Consider the following 15,013-nt stretch of genomic DNA (forward strand, 5'->3'; position numbering starts at 1 on the left):
GAGGAATCATGCTACAGTCTGAACGCTCTGCTGCTTGGAGTTTCTTCTGCAATTTATGCCATTATGGTGGGTTGGTTTGGCTTTTTTGAAGCAAGGTTTTGTATAGCTGAGACTGACCTTGAACTCATGATCCTCCTGCTGCTATGGCCCAAGTGCCAAGATATATACTATATACATACACATGTATGTGTGTAATACATGTCTGGCTAACCTTTACTTGTAAATTTAGCCTCATTCAAACTTTCAGGTTATAGGCAGAGCATAACCATGATTTGCCAGGATATAAATGAATGGCCTCTAGGCCAATCCTGGTCTAGGCTCTCCTAGGAAACCTCATTAACACAGTCCTTACTGTCCACACCTCTGCTGGCATTTTGGTTTTCAATGATGCCATCATCATGGCCATTGCCTTCTGCTTACAGAATTCTAGACTAATACAGAGCCTGAAACTCTCACACATTCTTCATGTACATCAGTTCTGACAGCCCACGGACCACGTGGTCAGGTTATCACAGCAATGACCACACTTCTCAGACACAAGTTTCTGTGTTAGTTACTCTTCTCATCACTATGACAAAGTGCTTGAAACAACTTAAGGGATGGTGGTTTGTTTTGATTCACAGTCTAAGACAGTCCATCACGGTCAGGAAGTAGGGCAGAGCCTGTGGAGGCTCACAGCTAGAGCAGCAGGAACGAGAAGCTGCTTGCTTATATTTAGTGAACCAGGAAGCAGACAGGTCAGGCAAAATTGGGGGTGGGTCATAACCTATGAGTTGTAAGGCATACCTTTGGTAACCTCCCTCTACCTAGACTCACCTCTTAAAAGATGTTTTATAAAATGTGAGTTTTACAATTTTCTAGAACACTGTTACCAGCTTATGGCCATGTTCTTAAACCACAGGGACCTACAGGGACCTGTCATATTCAAATCATGACACTAGGCATGGTGGGAAATGCCTGAATTCTCATCATTCAAGAGAACAAGTATCAGGAGTTCCAGGCAGCCCAGGATATAAAGTGTGTCTATTTTACCTTAGTTTTCACATATTGGCTCCACTGAGATATAATTAACATATCAAAGTCTTGTTTCTTGTGTTCCTCTTACCAAAATCTTTCAATGCTCACCTCAAAGACAGGCCCTAAGAGTGTGTGGCTGTGATTTAAGCATCATTAGATGAGGCTTGCTGCAAGGAATACTGAGTTTGCATTGCTTATTGTCAACACACTTTAATGGTTTTGTGTACGCCTACCTGCCTTGTCTCAGACAGGCTCTCACTGCTCCCCCTCCTGCCACCGCCTCTCAGTGCTGGGATTATAAGCACACACCACCACATCTGGATTCAATAGTTGTGATTTGTTTTGTTCCAATACACTAAACTGTCAAGAAGCCAGTGGTGGCTGCTTGGTTGACAGCTGGCAGACTCCCACCCCCCCCACCACACACACACACACACCAGACAAAACATGTATTAGGGAGCTGAAGCAGTAACTAATGAAGGGTGAAGGCCAGGCCAGGCTGGGGCTGTTACTGATGCCTACATTGTTCTAAGGGCAGCAGTGGTTGGTCTGTGTGAAGTAAAGTTCCTAGACAGCAAAGAAGAAGGGAGACAGCCACCCCTGCAGGGAAGATTCTGCAAGGCTCACAGAACTTTGTAATTGTGGAAAGCTGAATGTCGCAAAGCCAGGGTTGAGTTATTTTAGGATCTCTTCAACTGCTTAACAGCAGTTCACTGCCCGCCTCTGTGTCTGACCTAATAACCTATGACTATCAGGTACATCCTCTGGGTGAGCTGACCACTGGCTTCCACCAACCCAAAAGCTAACGTGACATTAGATAGCAGCTAATGACCAGTGGGGTTTTCTCTGTGGTGGTCTTCCTGATATCTTCATCAATGTGTTTAAAAATGCTTCGAAGGTTGAATGTCGAGGCACATGCTTTTAATCGAAGCTCACAGAAGGCCTCAGAGGCAGGTGGATCTCTATGAGTTCCAGGCCAACCTGGTCTACACAGTGAGTTCCAGGCCAGTGAAGGCAACATAGTGAGTCCTTGTCTCAACCTTCATCCCCAGGCCAAAAATGAAATAAATACGAAAGTGCTTGATTTATGACTTTGTTCAGCAACTGTAAAAACTTCACCAAACTTTGTACATGGCATCTGAGGCCACCTGAAGCCATGTTCCTGGACTGTGGTCACTTGTACTTGATCAAGAACACACTGCCTCTTACTCCCTTTGACCTGAGAGCTGTGTGTCTCGTGGACACCTGTGAGCAGCATCACAGCTCCTGAGGGTCCAGCACGGCCAGTGTGAGGGCTGCTGCTTTAAGGAGGAGCTGGCAGGTGCCAGATAGCCTGTCCTCTGAGAGACCTTAAACATTTCACAACCATCTTGGAACTTCCCCAGGACTACAGACATTAGGAGGCAGCTCTAAGCCTGCAGGCGCTCAGAGAAAACTCTGGTCAGCATGAGAACACCAAGCTGGGCTGTAGGCTTTGCTCCAGAAGTCTCCACTGCCATCCTAGGTGTGTCCCCACCACACTGCAAAGGTTCTAGGCAAAGTCACTTTGCCAGTAACAACTCCAGATGGCCTATAGACAACCTCACCTGCAACAGCTCAGGAAATCATCACCCTTTCCTTCTTGGGAGAGCATGGCTGATTGTCCCCATATGTGTGGCCCTACCTCTCTGTTCCCATGCTCCTCAAGTGCCTGGAGATGATCCTCCTGTTCATCATCCCGTGTTCAGGAGTAAGTGCCAAGGAAAATCTCCTCCTGAAGTACCTTACTGCACACCAGTAAATCCCTCTGACTGGTCATACTCAGCTTTCTGTCACGGCCACAGCTAGGAGGCAGCTGAGGAGGTCTGGAGAGCCACTGAGAAGAGATCCTGCTGAGCTGGAGAACTGGGATGGTGAGAGATGGGGAGAGCTGAGCTGCAGATGCGAGAGGCTGTGAAGAGCTCAAATGGTCCAAGGTGAGAAACTACGACGGAATGGAAGCCCAGGGGCTGGGAGAAGAGTTCCAGGGAGCTGCAGGAGAAGCCACCTAGTGTGGCTACGAGAGCTGAGGTACCTACCACACACCACAACTCTAGCTGGGGGGTGGAGAGGTGAGCTTTGAAAGGCCTGAAGCAATAGGCCTGAATGAACAGCACTTCCAGACCTAGAGTCTTGAGAATTTAGAGTCATTAGTCTCTGGCTTTGAAGATCTAGGCTTCTTGCCTATTCACAATTTCTAAACTGAATAGGAGGGGGGAAATTTAGCCATTTGCGAGAGAATTTCTCAAAGTCTCTCTCTTCCAGTAACCCATCTGTAAGCTGTTAATCCGGAGAACAGTAGTGTAAAATAAGACTGGGCAGAGTGTGCGAGTAAGCTGGTGAGTGAGTGAGAGAGAGAGTGAGAGAGTGAGAGTGAGTGAGAGAGTGAGTGAGTGAGAGAGAGTGAGTGAGTGAGAGAGTGAGTGAGAAAGTGAAAGAATGAGTGAGAGTGAGAGAGTGAGAAAGTGAGTGAGAAAGTGAGAGAGAAAGTGAGTGAGAGAGAAAGTGAGTGGAGAGTGAGAGTAAGTGAGTGAGAAAGTGAGAGAATGAGTGAGAGAGTGAGAGAGTGAGTGAGAGAGTGAGAGTGAGTGAGAGTGAGTGAGAGAGTGAGTGAGAGAGTGAGTGAGAGAGTGAGTGAGAGAGTGAGTGAGAGAGAGTGAGTGAGTGAGAGAATGAGTGAGTGAGAGAATGAGTGAGAGAGTGAGTGAGAGAGTGAGAGAGTGAGTGAGAGTGAGAGAGTGAGTGAGAGAGTGAGAGAGTGAGTGAGAAAGTGAACGAATGAGTGAGAGTGAGAGAGTGAAAAAGTGAGTGAGAGAGTGAGTGAGTGAGAGTGAGTGAGAGAGTGAGAGAGTGAGTGAGAAAGTGAGAGAGAAAGTGAGTGAGAGAGAAAGTGAGTGAGAGAGAAAGTGAGTGAGAGAGTGAGAGAGTGAGTGAGAAAGTGAGAGAATGAGTGAGAGAGAGTGAGAGAGTGAGTGAGAGTGAGTGAGAGAGTGAGTGAGAGAGTGAGTGAGTGAGAGAGTGAGTGAGAGAGTGAGAGTGAGTGAGAGTGAGAGAGTGAGTGAGAGAGTGAGTGAGAGTGAGTGAGTGAGTGAGAGAATGAGTGAGAGAGTGAGAGAATGAGAGAGTGAGTGAGTGAGAGAATGAGTGAGAGTGAGAGAGAGTGAGAGAGTGAGTGAGAGAGTGAGTGAGAAAGTGAAAGAATGAGTGAGAGTGAGAGAGTGAGAAAGTGAGTGAGAGAGTGAGAGAGTGAGTGAGAAAGTGAGAGAATGAGTGAGAGAGTGAGAGAGAATGAGTGAGAGAGAGTGAGAGAGTGAGTGAGTGAGAGAGTGAGAGTGAATGAGAGAGTGAGTGAGTGAGAGAGTGAGTGAGAGAGAGTAAGAAAGTGAGAGAATGAGAGAGTGAGTGAGAGAGTGAGTGAGAGAGTGAGAAAGTGAGTGAGAGAGAGAGTGAGAGAAAGTGAGTGAGAGAGAGTGAGAGAGAGAGAGTGAGAGAGAGTGAGTGAGAGAGAGTGAGAAAGTGAGAGAATGAGAGAGTGAGTGAGAGAGTGAGAAAGTGAGAGAATGAGAGAGTGAGTGAGTGAGAAAGTGAGTGAGAGAGTGAGAGAGAGTGAGAGAGTGAGTGTGAGAGAGTGACAGTGAGATAGTGAGTGAGAGAGTGAGTGAGAGAGTGAGTGAGAGAGCGAGCAGGAGGGTGAGCGGGCAGGAGGGTGAGTGCTGGCAGCAGCTGGACTGAGTCTTGCAAACCCTGGGCAAGAGCAGTTGCTCACGGCTACTCCCAGTCCCTTATATTCACGTTTGGAGGTGCTTGGGACTGAAACCAAGACCTCACACACGCACTCAACCACGGAGCCAAACCCCACCCCTTGGCAGGCAGGTGTGTTCTAATTAACTATTTCTAAGAACTTTTCATTCCTTCAGCCACTTTCCCAACAGCAGAATAACCTTCTCATTTATCATTCTAGAAGTAAGAGATTCACTCTGTGTGTGTGTGTGTAAGAGTATGTGAGTGTGTGTGTGAGTGTATGTGAGTGTGTATGAGTGTATGTGAGTGTGTGTGTATATGAGTGTATGTGTGTGTCTGTGAGTGTGTGAGTGTGTGTGTATGAGTGTATGTGAGTGTGTATGAGTGTATGTGAGTGTGTGTGTATATGAGTGTATGTGTGTGTCTGTGAGTGTGTATGAGTATATGTGAGTGTGTATGAGTGTATGTGAGTGTGTATGTATATGAGTGTATGTGTGTGTCTGTGAGTGTATGTGAGTTTATGTGAGTGTGTGAGTGTGTGTATGAGTGTCTGTGAGTGTGTATGAGTGTATGTGAGTGTGTGTATATGAGTGTATGTGAGTGTGTGAGTGTGTGAGTGTGTGTGTAAGAGTGTGTGTGTGAGTGTCTGTGAGTGTGTATGAGTGTATGTGAGTGTGTATGTATATGAGTGTATGTGTGTGTCTGTGAGTGTATGTGAGTTTATGTGAGTGTGTGAGTGTGTGTGTATGAGTGTCTGTGAGTGTGTATGAGTGTATGTGAGTGTATATGAGTGTATGTGAGTGTGTGTATATGAGTGTATGTGTGTGTCTGTGAGTGTGTGTATGAATGTATGTGAGTGTGTATGAGTGTATGTGAGTGTGTATGTATATGAGTGTATGTGAGTGTGTATGAGTATATGTGAGTGTGTATGAGTGTATGTGAGTGTGTATGTATATGAGTGTATGTGTGTGTCTGTGAGTGTATGTGAGTTTATGTGAGTGTGTGAGTGTGTGAGTGTGTGTGTGTATGAATGTATGTGAGTGTGTATGTATATGAGTGTGTGTGTGTGTCTGTGAGTGTGTGTGAGTGTGTGAGTGTGTGTGTGTTTTGATGGGCATCATGCATGTGTTCTACCACTGAGCAACACTCTCAACCCCTTAAAAATCTAATTGCTTACATTTCAGGTACAGTGTATTTCAGTTTGCTAGTATTTTAATTTCCTGTAAAAACAAAACAAAACAAACAAAAAACAAGCACAAAGCCCTAAAACTACACCAGTATATTATCATTGTAGCAGACTTCAAAATATTACTCTTGGGTTACAGATCCCCTATTAATTGGCATGTTAGTTCTCTCTAGGGGGAAAAAAAATCAAACCAGAAAGCAACATAATGTTTAAATATGGTGGCATGCTACCTAATCTTCTGGGGAAATGAATTAAAGTCTTCTAATTAAGTATTCTGAAGTTCAATTAAGAATTTATTTAAGGGGTCTGGAGATGTGGCTTAGCAGTTAAGAGAATTTGCTGCTGTTGCAGAAGACCTGAGTTCAGTTCCCAGCACCCATGTCAGGGAGCTAACACCTGTATCTAGTTCCAGAAGATACAACACGGTCTTCTGGCCTTCATCAGCACCCATACTGCACACACAGACACACACACACACACTCACACACACACACACTCACTCACTCATAGACACACACACACATGCACACACAGACACACACACTCACACACACACACTCACTCACTCACACACACACACAAACACTCACTCACTCACAGACACACACACTCACTCACTCATAGACACACACACATGCACACACAGACACACACACACTCACACACACGCACACTCACTCACTCACAGACACACACACACTCACTCACTCATAGACACACACACACATGCACACACAGACACACACACTCACACATACACTCACTCACTCACAGACACACACTCACTCACTCACAGACACACACACACACTCACTCATAGACACACACACATGCACACACAGACACACACACACACTCACTCACTCATAGACACACACACATATGCACACACAGACACACTCACAGACAAACACACACACATACACACATCTACAAAAATAATTTTTAAAAAGAATTTATTGCTGTGTGATGGTGGTGCACACCTTTAATCCCAGCACTCAGGAGTTCGAGGCCAGCCTGGTCTACAGAGTGAGTTAGTTCCAGAATAGCCAGGGGGACATAGAAACCCTGTCTCAAAACCTGCTCCCCAAAAGAAAAGAGCAAGCCATGCCACTTCTTGCAGGGCCTTTGGAATCGAGATTAACTCTTGTAGGATTTCTCGGCTCAAAGTAAGAGTAACAATTACACAAAGATAACTAAACTAATGGGAGATTAAACTGTTAGTACATGCAAATAATTTATTGGTGAATACATTTGATGGCAACCTTTACTTGCCTCAATAAATTCAAATTTCTTAATAAAAAAAATTCCCTGAACTAAAGACAGGCTGTGGGCATGCTCTCTGCCTTTCATTTACAAAGACAAAAGGTTTGTGGGCAAGAACTTCCCTCCTACAGGCAGGGAAGATGTTCTCTACAACCTTAATCACTTGGAGACAGCGACAGAGAGTGGGAACAGACTTTACTCCATTGATTCAATTCCCTTCTATCTTCCTTCCCACAGCTTAGTGCCTTAGAAAACATGACTGCTGTCTTTTGTCTTGTCACTTCTCTGAAATGTATTGGTCTTTGTTGAAGACATTCATGAAGAGGCAAGGTCTCCATTACTACCAAGCCATGTCCCCAGCACTGTGAGCAGGACTCTAAGTCACCTTTATGAGGTTTTTTTCCCCCTCTTGTGGTGGAAGAGGAAGGATTGATCTTAGCTCACAGTTTAATAGTGGTGAAGTCATGACAACATCCAAAGAAGTGGGTGCTATTCCTGTCTGTGGCAGTAGGAATGTAAGATAGCCTGCCCACATCCTGGCATATAGCTAACCTTGGCCAGAATCAGGACCAGCTATAATCCTCTAACCCCATCCCCTCTTGCCCTATTCCTGTAAGCTAGGGTCCCATATTTCAGAACCTCACAAAACAGCATCGCCATCTGGATTCCAACACATGAGGTGTTCACCGTCAGGAGACTCAGTATCCCAACACATGAGGTGTAGGGCTAGTTCACATTCAAACTATCCCATGTCACCCTTGGTTTCCATAGGCTGGTAGCCATCTTTTAATACAAAATGTATTCAGTACAACTTCAAAAGTCCCAACACTGTTCAAAAGCTTAAAGTTTCTGCTAAGACTCAGCCAACCTCTTCACTGTGAGCTACTGTAAAATGATTAAAAGAAAAGTTACGTACTTCCAGTACATGGTACACAGGGTAAGCATTCCTATCCCCAAGGGAGAATGTGTTACAAGGAAAGATAAGACCTTAGCAAGACCATAATCCAGAAAGAAACGCAAAAGCTGCATCTCTGTGCCTGGTGTCTGGGGCTCGGTATGGTATCACTGGGGTCTGTCTTAGTTACCTTTGCATTGTCATAATGACAAAACACCAGGACCAAGGGAAATTAGAGAAGCAAGCGTTGAATGGGGGCTTCCTGTTTCAGAGGGTGAATCCATGACCGTGATGGTACGGATCATGGGAGCAGGCAGGCATGGTGCTGCAGCAACAGTTAAAAGCTTTCTAGAAAGTTAACTGGGAATGGCTTGGGATTTTGAGACTTCAAAGCCTACTCCTAGTGACAACACCTCCTCCAACTAGGTCACACCTCCTAATCCTTCCCAAATAGTTCAATTAACTGAGACCAAACATTCAAATATATAAGCATATAGGGGCCATTCTCCTCCTTACCATGATGCACTCTAACACGCTGAGTTACTGTGCCTTTCTAGTCCTCCCGTGTGCAGCATACACTCACTCCTTGTAGAGCCAGGTCTACTCTTTGTCCGTAGCCTTACTTGGCAGACCTCCCACGTACCTACCATTTCCAACATCCGCTCGCATCCCCACTGCAACTTCAGCTTCGCTCTCACAGCTATGCACAGCCCACGCAGGAGTTCCATGTGTAGACTATGACCCTGCTACACAGCCAAGCCTGGAACCTTGCCTGGCACAAGCCTTCAGGGCCCCATGACTCTTGCATTCTGCATACATGTAAAACTGTCATTCTATGGATGATGCCACCACCAAATTCTGATGCCAGCTCAATATGTAGTCTGGTCCCCTTTGACTCTCGGAGAGACTTCCCAACTTACTGTGAGAAAATGCTTTTCTAGGTAGCCCTGCTCAAGCAAGATCTCCTGGAAACTATCCAGGCACTTTGCAGGTTAGTTCAAACTGTCAACTTGACACCTACGAATCACCTGGGAAGAGTGTCTTAATGAGGAGTTGTCTAGATCGGGTTGGCCTGTGGCTATGTCTGTGGGGATGTCTTGATTGTTATCTGAGGAAGGAAGACTCAGTCCATGTGGGTGACATTTCATGTGCTAGGCCCTAAAATGTTTAAGAACAAAGGAAGCAGCAAGCAAGCAAATGCTCATTCTCTTCAGGCTTTAGAAAACTTCTCCTCCCTGTGAGGCCCATCATGCTTAGGCCTCAATATGCTATATTGTGTCTGTCTAACCTTCTCCCTCCTGCTTTGAGGCACAGCCATAGCCTTGAGGCCCTCACGCTCTAGTAGACCTCAGACCTGAAGGGAATTGTGAACTGTGTCAGCCTCTTTTCTGTACTGACCACCGATGCTCATCTTTTACTACAGAAATCAAAACTTAATTACATTCAAGTTGAATACTGAATAGAGTTCTTTGTTCAGCAAACTGTAATCACCCATGAGCCAGGATTCAGAGTATCACATCAAATTCTGTGAAAATCTACATGTTTTCATGTAGGCATTCCTAAAAGTGAGAAAACTTGCAGTTGGATGATTGGTTATAGTAAGGTGAACCTTGCTCTGTCGCGTGGGCATCAAATTGGCAATATGTGAGATACTGGTTTCCCAGTACAGGGTCTTTCATGATCCACTCGCTTCAACATGAAGAAAAAACAATTTCTACCAGAAACAAGGCAAGATATATCAAAGAAAATTTGGGCCCTAGCTCCAGTCCATCTAAGACACAGGGGCCTCTTGGACCAGCTCACACCCCTGTGCTGATCCCCCCTCTCCTTTTCCTTTCTTTAAGAGAACTTGCTGGTAAGTAGAGCAATTGATACTGGTACAGAAACCACGCACACACGCACACACAGACACAGACGCACACACAGACATACACAGACACACACAGAGACACAGACACACACAGAGACACACACAGAGACACACACAGAGAGACACACAGAGAGACACACAGACACACACACACAGACACAGACACACACACAGACACAGACACGCACGGACACACACACAGACATACACAGACACACACACAGACACACACAGACACACACACAGACACACACACAGACACACACACAGACACACACACACAGACACTCACAGACATAGACACACAGACACAGACACACAGACATACACACACACTCACACACGTGCACACATGCACACACACATACACGCACACACACACATGTAAACATACACACTCGCACACATATTAATGTTATGTTTACACTAGTAAAGAGACCACACACACATATACAGATATGTTTACATTACTACAGAGGCCACATCCACAACCACATACAAACACATACATAAACATACACACAACACACACAGAACAGTGAACAAAATACATAGCTATTTCTTTTTTACTGGGTTGCTTATAAATAACTTCTACCACTCAAGTTCAGATGAGCCAATTGAATACATAGCTAGTATTACACTTCATGTCTAATTTTCTGTTTACCACTAGCCATCAGAAAGCATCTCTATCGAAGCATTTTTTCCCCAAAATATACATACACAAAACAGCATATACCAAATCCCTCTTAACCAAAGCGTGGGCCAGGATGGGCATGGCAGGGAGAAAGCATGACCTGGTTCTGTCACTGCATTAGTACTTTGTGGAAGCTTTACATGTAGGTGTAAGGGCTAAGTTAGTGAATACATAGCCTCCCATCAAGTTGCGATCGATGCAGCTCAATGTTAGATCACTGGCCTAGCCTATGTCAGAGTTAGATCTCCAATACTATACAACCAAAAACCAAATAGACAAAACCATTCAAGGGATATTGTAGCAATGCCAGTGTTTTTAGTTTTAATAACTGTAGATGTCACCTGGGTGAATTGGTACTCTGAGCTCTGCATGCTTTTGCAACTTCTATGTAAGCATAAAATTAGTTCAAAATTGAAGTTTAAATTCCTGTTACTTATGTAGAAAACACCTTTCAACCTATGCCCAAGATCACTTTTAAACTGGGGACAACACCAATTTTTAAAACCACTTTATGAAACCTGGAGTGGTGATCACCCAGCCCAAGTTCCAGGTCACTCATTGTTCCAGAGAGAGACTATCACAAAAACAAACAAACAAACAACTGTGCAAAGCTAGCACACACTCACTACACTCACACACAAACCAGTGCCTTTGAGTTTGTGCATGTGAACAGGGGACTTCTGTAAGGCTGAACTTTTCTTTAATTTCAACAAGATAAAACTCTGAAAGTACAAACCAGGACTTAGGCTTATTTTTGTGAGCCATTCCAAATATAACAATATTTCAAAGGAAGATGATATGCTTTACTCTACATTGCATGGAGCCTAGCTGGAATCCTGCTTTCAACTCCAGGATCATTATCTGTGAGCAGCTAGTTCAGAGGTTAATGATCAGGAGACAAGAAAAACCTGAGACAGTACCCTGTGAGGAACAGAGCACTACCTCTGGTGCCTCCCACCCTTCCACCCTCTCTCCAGAGTGCCCCTGCCCACCGTGCCTCTGACCTCCAGGAGACCTTAACCCAGTGGCATGGCTCCTTTCTGTCTCTACTCTCTTCCCTGGGGCAGTTGCCAAGATGTGTGGCTTACATGACCTGAGGTTTTTCTTTTACACTCTAGTTGTCCTTGAGCTTAAAACAAAAACAGAGGAACAGGGACATGCTCAGAGAAGACAGCCAAGTTCTGACTGCTGTCCTCAAATCTACAGAAGGTTTCAGGCAAAGCAACAGGCAACAGGCACACCATACTTAGAGCAGTTCTACCGTGAAGAATTGGGATCGATTGTCCAAGAGGCAAAGATGGGTAAGGCGACACCAAGAAATAGTTCAGAGAGGACGTGGACAGGCTGTCTTAGAGCTGCTCACTGGCCTGGAGGATAAAAGCAGTGGGATAGTGTTGACATTTCAGGACTGCTGCCTAAAAATAGCAGACATACACATCCATTTATCTCAGCAATGTTCTGAAACGTGAAATTAAAATAACAGAGAACCACAGAAGATGGTGGATTTAAAGAGAAAGAAAGGGTGGTGGTGCCTTTCCTCAGAGCAGGGAGCTTAATCCAGGATGGGAATGGGGCATCGAGGCTGCTGCTTGGCATCAGAGAACTGTAAACTCTAAGGCTGGAGCCTGGTTCTCCGAGGCAGCCCGAGTGAGGAAGCATGCTAGAGTCATGGACATTAAACCCACAAAGGAAACACCCAAGACACAACCTTCCCACACACAACCTTCCCACACACAACCACCACACAACGATTCCTCCTCATCCTACAGGGAAGAGAGAAGGTTTACTCTCTGTAATTGAACCAGACATCTCTGTTTTCAAAGACAAAAAGTGTAGCCGGAGCTAGAAACAAGGCTGGATGGTTGGGATCCTCGATCCTCAATCCTCCAGACGAGTTCAGGTCCCAGCACCCACACAGGGCAGCTTCCATGTCCTGAAACTCCAGCTCCAAGGAATCCTACATCCTCTTCGGGCCTCCAAAAGCATCCATGCATTCATAAAAAGAATAAATCTTTCTTTTTAAAGAATAGTAAGGTATAACAGTAAGTTGTTTTACTATAAGGATACTATGTGAAAGGTTGTATACAAACAGATGTCTTCCCTGAATGGACACCTCAAATACTGTACAGAGTCTAAAAGCCTTAAAAAAAAAAAAACCGAACACAGGCTCTCTGCTCCTCCCTGTTCCAGAGACAGCCACATCTGCTCATGCAGTGCCAACCTTGTCCTGTAGACAAGATGGTGAATGTCAGTGTGAACAGATTTGGCCATATTAGGTGCTTGGTTCTTCTGCTGTCTTCAGGGCTGTCTTCTGCTCTGCTGTTGGCAAAGTGGAGACTGTTGCCATCAATGACCCCTTCATTGACCTCAACTACATGGTCTACATGTTCCAGTATGACTCTACCCATGGCAAGTTCAATGGCACCATCAAGGCTGAGAATGGGAAGCTTGCCATCAATGGGAAGCCCATCACCATCTTCCAGGAGCGAGATCCTCCTTACATTAAATGAGGTGACACTGGTGCTGAGTATGTCATGGAGCCTACTGGTGTCTTCACCACCATGGAGAAGGCCAGGGCCCACTTGAAGGGTGGGACCAAAAGGGCCATCATCTCCTTTCCTTCTGCCAATCCTCTCATGTTTGTGATGGGTGTGACGATGAGAAATATGACAATTCATTCAAGATTGTCAGCAATGCATCCTGCATAACCAACTCCTTAGCTCTGCTGGCCAAGGTCATTCATAACAACTTTGGCATCGTGGAAGGACTGATGGCCACAGTCCAGGCCATCACTGCCATTTAGAAGGCTGTGGATGGCCCCTCTGGAAAGTGTGATGGCCATGGGGCAGCCCAGAACATCATCCCTGCATCCACTGGTGATGCCAAGGCTGTGGGCAAGGTCATCCCAGAGCTGAACGGGAAGTTCACTGGCATGGCCTTCTGTATTTCTACCCCCAATGTATCCATTGTGGCTCTGACATGCTGCCTGGAGAAACCTGCCAAGTGTGATGACATCAAGAAGGTGGTGAAGCAGGCATCTGAGGGCCCACTAAAGGGCATCCTGGACTACACTGAGGACCAGTTTGTCTCCCTCGACTTCAACAGCAACTCCCACTCTTCCACCTTTGATGTTGGGGCTGGCATTGCTCTCAATGACAACTTTGTAAAGCTCATTTCCTGGTATGACAATGAATACGGCTACAGCAACAGGGTGGTGGACCTCATGGCTTACATGGCCTCCAAGGAGTAAGAAGCCCTGGACCACCCACCCCAGCCCAGCAAGGACACTGAGAGCAAGAGAGAGGCCCTCGGTTGCTGAGGAGTCCCTGTTCCAACTTGGCCCCCAACACTGATCATCTTTCTCTCAGTTTCCATCCCAGACCCCCATAATAACAGAAGGGGCCTAGGGAACCCTACTGTCTTGAATACCATCCATAAAGTTCACTGTACCCACAAAAAAACCCACAGATCACATACAAATAGGATAAGAAGTCAAAATGCTATTTTTTTCAATAATAACAAAGAAAATACAGAGGTGATAGAACAGTGCCTTCAAAGTTAGGTGACTTAAATTCCATATTAATCAAGGGGCAGGGGTAAAGACATTTCAGAATGGTGAAAAACCAAAACAAAATCCTCACAATTGTGAATCTCTTATAGAAAGACTACTAAAAGATACGCACCTGCAAAACAAAAGAGGAAATCCAGAAAGAGGAAGGCATGAGAACCAGGACACCTGGACTCCCACACGGGAAAGAAGCAAAGGGCTTCAAACGTGACGGCGGAGCCCAAGAATGGGAGCCACACAGGCGTACACACCAGAGCAGACTGAGTGGATGTTAGACGCTTTTAGCTATGCTCAGAGAGAGTTTACAGCTATACAGTCGGAAACAGAAACGATAAGTATACAGAAAACTAAGGAAATGAAGTAGTAATGATCATTGACTCTGGGGAAAATGAAATATTATACAGGAAGTAAACTGTAAACGCAATATACAGTGGCCAGGCTGGGAACACATTTACATAATATGAACAATGTAAATGTTATTCTGTCCTAAATTCTGATCTGACTATAGAGGGAAAGTGTGGAGAGGGCAAGTGGCAGCAGAACTTGAAGAAGGTCTTTATATTTATTTTTTTCAGAGTAAGAAACAGAGGTAAATCCTAGAGGAAACAATTTAAATCATCCAAACATAGTTGCCATAAAGAAAGACATACAGAGGACAGGGAAAGAGACTGCTGCCTTATTACACACTGACAGCAAACTACTCTGCTTACTTAAAAATGCATGTATTAGGGCTGGAGGATGGCTCAGTGGTTACTTAC

The 15,013-nt window shown here is 45.2% G+C and overlaps 1 protein-coding gene and 1 pseudogene across 4 annotated transcripts in view; one reads left to right on the top strand and one right to left on the bottom strand.

Moving 5' to 3' along the window:
• Ppm1e (protein phosphatase, Mg2+/Mn2+ dependent, 1E) overlaps positions 1 to 15,013 on the bottom strand; it is a 135,797-nt gene that overhangs the window by 65,044 nt on the left and 55,740 nt on the right. The gene's annotated exons all lie outside the window — the stretch shown is intronic.
• On the top strand, positions 12,496 to 14,898 carry Gapdh-ps42 (Glyceraldehyde-3-phosphate dehydrogenase, pseudogene 42; annotated as a pseudogene).

This window comes from Rattus norvegicus, chromosome 10 (genome assembly GCF_036323735.1).
Source record: "Rattus norvegicus strain BN/NHsdMcwi chromosome 10, GRCr8, whole genome shotgun sequence".
Lineage (NCBI taxonomy): Eukaryota > Metazoa > Chordata > Mammalia > Rodentia > Muridae > Rattus > Rattus norvegicus.